We start from the raw sequence: 9,357 nt of genomic DNA, 5'->3' as shown, positions 1-9,357 counted from the left end.
AATGATTATGCAATTTAAACTAAACTTATAAAACATACTTTCCTGAAAAGTTGTTCCGAATTAAAAATTTCCTCCATTTCGCAAATGTTTTGACAAAATAAAATCCAACCTGATGCTTAACCGGTTTTGACACATTTTTTTTATTTTGACACATAGGGGAACTGCTCCATTATTCATCTCATTAAGCCGATATTCACGAAGAATGCACGGATTAAACACCAAATTTTCACGAAATCATCGAACAAATAAGCTAAATATGCTTACGTACTCTTATGGAATCGTTCAGCATTGTATATTTAGTGAAATTAGCTAGATTTATCCTGGGTTTTGTAAAACAAAACATTTTCCACAACGCTTCCATATCCATCTCAAAACTTGAATCACTGCTCAATCATTCATCTCACGATGCCCCCCTATTCATCTCACTCAAGGATGGAAAAAATCACTCAATCATACAATTGTTTCCGATTTTATATCACCTGAAACTCGTTTGGAAGTTTTCATTTATCAACAATGATAAGCTTGCTTGGTTACAGCTATGAAAAAAAATCAGTATTGTTATTTCAATCGAATCAGTAGTGAAAATGTTCACTTCTTGATAAAGAAAAAAATCAACGATTTTTTTCAGTTTATGCTCAAAGATTTAATAATTTTTATTACTGAGATTTTTAACAACGAACAAATTATGGAACTTGCTTTTTTATTTTAATGCTTTCATAAAGGTTATAATCAAGGCTATAAGTAGTAATCACGAATTTTCGGATGAAGAAAGAAAATGAATAGCTTTTCTATTTCTATTTAAAATAACAAGGAAAGTATTACAAAGAATAGAAACAAATGGCTTTCAACTACTTAAAACTATTTAATACTATTTATTACTGCTTAATACTACGTAAGTTTAGTCGATTTCAATGATTTCTACATACATTACCCTTTAATTTGATCTTTAGATCAAATGTACCATTGCAAATATGCGCCTTTGCTCTGGGTTACCGAATAAACCTGGTTTTGGCCGATTCCAGACCAGATCATTTGGTCATCAACTACAGCCCTTATGTTCTCCTTATTTTACCGTTCATGCATTACCTTCACTGCTTTTCGAATAAGGAATTGAAACTATGTTTTACTGATTACCGTGAAATATTCACTCACCTAGGTTACGTATATACTTTTGTCCATCTTTATTGAACTGGATGTTGATGTGTATGACCTCGGGTTACTTTTTCCACTTTAATGTTAATCATCCGTTCAACCAATTCCGTTGTGGTGGATTGTCGCATGATCTCGGAAGCCTGAGTTTCCATTTCCGGCATCTTTTTTCGGTTTGTCGTTACATCAGCCGCTGTTTACGGAATCCTCATCCTTCGGGAAACGACAACCAGTAACCATCCGCTATTAGAAAAGCGTACCACATAGCACGATTCCCCGATCACTCTCAACTATGAGTTGTTTTTTAGTTACTCTTATTGAGGCTCAGAGCTTTCTGGTGTTGCTAGCTCCAACTTACCATCACATCAGGATGTTTGGAGGCGAGGTAGCGCTTGGAATTTCACAATACGAATATATTCTGCAAATACGGGCATCGGTTCTTCCTACCACCGATGCAAAGCTCGCCACATCAACTTTAATATAACCTACGCTTTAAACTTTAGACATTTACTCTATACACTAGTTATATAAGTGAAAAATATCAGACGAGTGAAAATATACAAACAAATCCAAGCAATCTCAAATGATAATTTTTCGCTGCGTATTTTTTTATAATTATCAAAAGCGAAAAAAAAATCGTTTCCGATTGCTGAGAAATTGTCACCTGGACGATTTTTTCAATGCTTGATCTCACTGTTAATCATGAATGAATCACATTATCGTGAATGAACGTAGCCGCAGCCCGTCGTAGTAGGTTACCTAGATATCCGCTGCAGTTGTTTACGTGCAAAATTGGTAACCTAGGTAACCACTACAGTGCTGTAGATTTATGTCATTTATGTCGGAATAATTCAACATTTTCAGTATGCTTTTTTCGTATTCGTATCATATATTTCTGCTAATTCAAGCTTTTTTTGGAAATTTGAGGTGAACATTTCCAAGATTAAAGTATTCTTAGTGTAGTGAGTGATTTTGTTTAGTGATTGAAATAAAAAGTGGTCCGCTAGTGATGAAAAAAACTTCGGTTGGCTGCTGAGCGAGTCCCGTTGTAGCCGTATAGAACGATGCCCGGATTTTGTTTTCTGAAGTAGGTGATTGAATTAAATGAGTTTTCGAGTGCTGATGCACGACTATAATATCAAATTTAGTGCTTTCAAGTGAGTTTTTATGGATTATACTTTATGAGGAATCTAAAGTGAATTAAGAAGAATCCATTCCATGAATTATTAGATTAGTTCAAGAAGAAAATATGCGTTTTTTCCTGTTTTCAATTGTGTTTACATGTTGAATGAGATGAATATACGGCTGATATGATTAATGGAGCAGTGTGAATGTGTTAGGTGTCTTCAAAACTGCACTCTGTTTCTTTCGCGGACTGTCCGGCACAGGAAAAGGGTAGTCCGGGATAGTCCGGAAAATAAAATAAAAAACAGTTATAGGACAAAGTGTAGTCCGCGGTGTAGCAAAACCGCAAAAACGAAAACGACATTAGACGTCTCATCACCCTTCTTCGATCAGGTCGAGCCATCGCGCACACTGCGTCCATTTATGATTCCACAGGGCTGTCGTCCGGCATCGTCACGGCACACACTGGGGCAGCCTCATACAAAAGCTTAGACAAAACCTAATATTTTCATTCCGGAATTTGATTCGATATCGATATATTGCTTAAACTAGAATGCAAACAGACCAAGAATCAAGCATAGGTTTTAAAGAATTGACATGTTTTAGTACAGCGTGAGATAGAAGTTGGGGTTGTTCTTGTTTTTGATATTGCGAAAATTGCCCAGAAAACTTTTATGTTCCTGTCTCTATGAACACGAGGGAAATTTCTAGACTTCGAATGAGTGTGGGTATCGGCGGTAATACCATTTAAAACTTTACTTGAAGTTCGAGTGGCATGCACCTTATCATACCTATTTTGTGAAGGGCTTATTTCCGTAAAACAATTCTAAAAAGGATATCTGAATTTGTGAAAATGCTAGAGTAAGGCTATATATCAATTCGACATTAATATAACATTCATTACTACTTCTGTATTTTGTAATAAATGACCTGGGTAAACAACGTGGAAATAAAAAAGTTGTGAGTACACAAAAAGCCTACTTTTTCAACTAAGTTAATTGTATGACAACATCAATAATCCAAACATTTTGATGCATTTTCACATAGTTCAAACCTTGCAGAAAAGATTTCCAAAGAGTTCCTGCTCGATGCATTAAGTTGAAAAATTGACTTTTTTCCGGCTTTATGCAGTTCCAGACCACTGTGCCGTGTCAGGATCTACCGCTCGAAACGCACGTTGAGCTGTCTTTCCGGTCACAGCACTTCCTGGATGGTTGCGGTTTCTACATTCACTTTTCACAGTTCCCTGACTAAAATTCTTACATTTGCAGGTTGAAGTAGAGTTCTGACGTCCCAAGTACCGAGTTTACAATCATTATTCCTTTTCGTTCACCTGGGTCGACACCGATTGTTCCGATTGGTAAATACCAATTGTGGAGGTTCGTAGTAAGGGAGTTTCGACATACTGCCGTATGAGAGCCATGACGGGGCCATTCGCTCCGGATCAGACGCAGCCTAATATGGGAAAACTCGTGTACGACCACTCAACCTTTCATCTACGAAGCCGAGAGCGATTCAAGGGAACTCTAAACGGAACCCAATACCCGCACAACGCACATTACTCGATTCAGCGTCCGTAATATGATTAACCATTAGCTTCAATCACTCGCAAGTCGCAACACATTTAGTATTTTACTACCATTAACTACTATCTAATCGTTGCTATCACAAATATGTTTAACAAAAAGCGGCGTGGCACATTTTTTCTAATTTATGTTCATATCCAACACGTTCACCATCGTTTTTATCGTTGGAAGTTTTGACCAAACAATACTGCATGATTTACTGCTCTCAGAAGTTGCCCTTTGTGTATTCAACGCACCTATTGAAGTGAGTGCAAAAAATCCCCCCAAAGCATGACGTAATGTGTTTCAGACCGAATTTTTTTCCGCTTTCCGTTGCTCATCCTGCAGCTGGTACCCGCGGGGAAACGGAACATCATTTCCTACACAGGCGGCTACGGTCCAAACACTGCGAACTAGTAGGTGATGTGAATGCTCAAAGCTCTTCATGATACAGAGGAAATAACAATGTGACAATATAATTTTCTCCGCAACGGGTTTCTTCGGAGATTCCCCGAGGATCAATTTCTTCTAGCTGTCGGGATAGAATGCATGATTTATGAGCATCAAATGGTTCGGTCGAGACTGATTTGTGTTCCATGTTTCACGCCCGCTCGCAATGCTGAGCTGTTTGGATATGGAGAAACGTTTACTTGGAATAATTTCATCATTGTCACTCGACAAAAGATAATGGATGACCGTGTTCAATTATCATAGCCATGACAGACGCTGTCGTAAATTAGATTGGATCGAATATTTTTTTGCTGAACCAAACGAAATTACTATGATAAGCCACCAACCCATTAGCTTTTTTCAAACTCGCAACCCAGATTCACTTTGCTATTCAAACTAACTTTTTTACCCATTAAGTTGAGTCATTTCGATTGCGCAACCTGTTAACGACATTGAACTTGTTGCTGCGGGCAATTCGATTTTTCGTCTTTCCCTTCAAGTGCACTTGAAACCACATTATGCTCCTAGGGTTATACACACATATGTCTAACCCAAGCTGGCGTTCTGCCAGCATCTTCGGCTTCACCTTCAATGGAACCGCGGAAAAATATCAACGTTACTAACCATCGGCGATGGAAGCCAGTGAACCATAATGTACCATTATCTGGCACCAGTAGCGACTACAAACGGCATCATAATCTAAATTTAATGGAAATTTTGTGTGCTTTCCCACACCATTACCGTCTCAGTTATTTTTTATCGCGCAATATTGATACCATTCGGAAATGATACGCCGGGTATTGTCAAGCAGCCTGAAAAGCTCGTCTTAGTCTGTTGCTCGCTCGGTTGGAAACTGTTTTTTTTTTTCAGCTGTCAACTTGCACCATTTTAGGATACTCAGCACATTTGAGATGATGAACTCGAATAACGATGTGCAGGGCCGTTTAACTAGTACTCTTCTGCCATGACTCTTAAGAGGCTATCAACTGCTTATCTAGTAAAAGCAGAACTGTTCACTAGGAAATTGTGTCAAAAACTAATAGCATAGCAAAATGATTTTGATTATAATTGAGCATATTTTCTATCACAATTATTTCTCGTAAAAATTCGTAGCATTACCTAAAACTTTTTTTCTGACGTCATTCTTTTATGTTTATTTTATTTCAAAACTGAGAGTAATTTTACTCAAAAATGAACCATTTTTCACAATTCGACAAATGTATTTCAAGAGAGTTATCCAGTTAACCAGCAATTTCTCTTTTCACTTTTACCACCTCAAAAAAATGAAGAAAGAGCAGTTCCAGCCGTTTCATTTTATGTTGAAAAAATTAGTACAATACTGTAGGAGCGGCTGTTCTATATTCTAAAATATAGTGCGATTAGTTAATGCATATGCATGTAAACCTCTGGAGCCACGTTTACCCACAAAGAGAAAAATCGATAACACGCGCCCCATTTCATCAAAAGTTATAATTTTTTATTTATATCAAAAATTAAACCAAGCTTCGCACATCATTTTGATTAAAGTCAAACTTCTACCCGGTCCCGGTTCTCATCAACAGCGAGCGAGGTGTTATGTATAACATTCTTTTCAGGGCCTAACCTCAGCTCCCTGTAGCACTAATAACACTCGGCTAACCGAGTGACACAATCAGGGACAACTGGATGGAGCAAAAAACAAGAATGTATGAAAAACAGCAGCGAAATAGAAACAGTTCAGCTTCAGCCACCGCGAACGGGGTGATCCGGTCCCTACAGAGCTCTGAGCATGGAGGCGTGCGTTATTATAATTTATTTTACTTTAATCTAATAAGGACGATTCTTCCTCTGCCACGGTGAAAGATTGTTTTTTATCATCTTTTATTATGTTTTTATCGTTCACCAGCTGTTGTGGTACGCTAAAGTGTCTGAAGGGTGGCTGTTTTTTTTTAAGTAGAGCTGAGACACAAAGCAATAAAAAACTCTGCGAAATTAGCCCACGACGGAGAAAAGTTGACTAAAGATTGAGCTTCTGCCCCTTGAAAAGTAAACAAGCAAATGATGACGGTGAAGATTTTTCGGGATATATTAAAAGTCAGAAACCGTGCAATTTGTTTTTTTACATGTATATAGTAACTACTAAAATATCTCAACGCAGGTGGAATCGTAGAAGAAAGAGTCTAATAAGAGCTGATGGAATTATTTCCTAATTAATTAAAATTTACGGCAACGAACCTGGGCGAAAGGTGATTGAAATTAATGGCTTTGCTTTTTTTAACTTGCGTAGAAAAATGTAAATTTTACAGTTAGGCTGTAGAAAAAATTGTTTCCAATTTCCTCCAATTTGTCAAGCTAGCCGTCTCTCGGACTTAATACCTTACTTTTTTTTCTTGTCACAATTGATTGCCGCTACCACTAAGCTCAATTAACATTTTCCGTTCCCCATGCCACGATCGAGAAACGCATGCTTTATCTAATTAGACACTAAAAGGTGGGAAAAAAATCTCCGCATTTTTCTAGGATGAAGGTTAACAACTAATGACAGCACTCTTATCGTGCTATACAGGTTCTACCGTGGCTTCGAGCTGTGCAGGAGAAAAAGCTTGCAACATTTGCATTTTGCGGTGCATTACCGATGAAAGCCATCTTGAGAGCATGGAAGGGAAGAAACGAAACAGTTCAAAGTCGGTCCTGCTGGAGTGTATTATGAAGCGATGAGTTGTGGCAGCTGCTCGGCAGTCGGGAAGGGCCAGCGGAGTATGCTTTTCTGTTGCTGCTTTTCCGCTTGTTGAAACGTTCCTAGCCGGCAGGTTGCTGTCAGCGATACTTAGTTGCTCTTGAGTATTAAATGATGGAGAAAACGATTTAGCTTCGAGAGAGATTAAATTACAGCGGCACCTGGAAGAGGGTGCCAATTTCAATTACCCCAGAGTGCTTCCACAATTCTTCAGTGTGCTCGGCGGAATTAGTGAAATCGTCATCAGATATTTCGTCTGCAGCGAGCTGATAGTCGACCGTGATGGTGGATGGGATTCGCTGTTAACTTCGTGTCCCAGATGAGGCAGCTCATTGCGAAATGAGTGACAGCAGTTTTCTCGTTTCATGGACGTGGTGGATTTGTTACAGGTTATTTTTCTGAAAAATAATTAGCACGTGTTGAAACTCAAAATTTGTTTGTTGAATATTGAGTACGACTGGCAGTAAAAACTGTGTTTATTAAATTTAGAACAAGCTTTTCCAAATTTTCTTTGATTAGATGGAATTATACAAATAATTTCAAAAAAGCTGATCGTACCAACCGTTGCGTGGTATTCATAGGTAGAGTTTGAAATTATTTGTTGCATTTCACTTTTAGCCATCTGGGAATTGAAATGGTTTTGTAAGTCGCCGGATTGGGTTCCTAAACGGTTTCTCAGGTCGATTTCCAACCTCTGGAAATCATATTGGGTAAAATTTGTCTATTTCAAAAGGAAGTCTGGAATTTATTTCCAAGCCCCTGAGAATAGTTCCTATTTCAAAAATATTTATCTTAGAAGCTGTTTGGTCACTTTACAGTCGAATACAGTCGAATCACAAACAAATAATTTTTGACTACATTATTGTTGTGTTTCCAACTAAAATCACAATCTCAATCAGAACCAAAATCTAAACCTTAACCTGACTCTGAATTCAAGCCTGAACTTGAACCTGAGTTTGAACTTGAACTTGAACCTGAACCTGAACTTTAACTGAAACTTAACCAAAACCCTAACTTGAACCTGAACATGAACCTCAACTTGAACTTAAAGCTGGACCTGAACAGAACCTGAACTTGAACTTGAACCTGAACCTGAACCTATACCAGAACCTGAGACTGAACATGAACCTGAACCTGATCTTGTGCAGCGATGAAAAAAAATCACCTCTAGCGATTTTGAATACATATAAAGCAAGCCTAAGATGCGTTGACATCGTCGTCAGTATGCGAATAACAAAGTATCGGGATTAAGTATGATCAGATCACCACTCAACAATTTCTACCTGAAGGGGTACTGGAAAAAAAACTTGAAAGAAATACGAACTATTATCAAGAACTTTAAAAACATGAAATCACCAGGAGATGATGGGATTTTTCATATCCTCCTCAGCATATTTTCCCTTAAAATGGAAAAATCCCAAAGTCACTCCAATTTTAAAACCTGAAAAAAATCCAGCTGAAGCATCAAGTTATCATCCAATTAGTTAACTCTCTTCTATAAGCAAACTTTTTGAAAGAATGATTTTTAATAGAATGATGACACATATCAATGAAAATTCAATTTTTGAAAATGAGCAGTTTGGATTTCGCCATGGGCATTCGACTACTCATCAGTTACTTAGAGTAACTAATATGATTCGTACTAATAAATCTTAAGGTTATTCCACTGGAGCTGCTCTTCTAGACATAGAAGAAGTATTCGACAGTTTTTGGAATGAAGGTTCGATAGCTAAAATGTCCAATTTCCGTTTTCCGCTTTACATCACAAAAATGATACAAAGTTACTTGACAGACCGCACTCTTCGGGTTTTTTTTTTATTCTCGCTTATTTTCCGTCGGTCTAGTTCCGCCACTGTTGTGGCCAATCACCGACGCCCAGGGAGGCGACTCCACACCCAGGACCATAACTCACGACACGTGATCCCAGAGATTTTTCGCCTCAGAAAATCTCCCGGTGTCGGCTAGGATTGAATCTAGACCAGTTGGGTTGGTTGTGAGTGGATCACGCCACCTCACAACCATCGACACCTATGTCGGCGGTGGGATTCGAACCCAGGCGTCGAGCGTGGTTGGCGGAGATGTTACCAACACTCTTCAGGTTAACTATTTGAATAGTAAAACTGATAGATCGCCTGTTAGAGCTGGTGTACCTCAAGGAAGTATCTTGGGCCCAGTCTTATATAATATTTTTACTTCCGATCTTCCTGATTTACCACCAGGATGTGAGAAATCTCTGTTTTGTGACGATACAAGCTTTTCCGTAAAAGAAAAAAGCCTTCGTGTCATATGCAGTAGGCTGCAGAAAAGTATAGATATATTTTCTTCGTATTTGCAGAAATGGAAAATTTCTCC

The sequence above is a fragment of the Wyeomyia smithii genome, chromosome 2 (genome assembly GCF_029784165.1).
Source record: "Wyeomyia smithii strain HCP4-BCI-WySm-NY-G18 chromosome 2, ASM2978416v1, whole genome shotgun sequence".
In the NCBI taxonomy this organism is placed as follows: domain Eukaryota; kingdom Metazoa; phylum Arthropoda; class Insecta; order Diptera; family Culicidae; genus Wyeomyia; species Wyeomyia smithii.
This window is presented reverse-complemented; position numbering follows the sequence as displayed.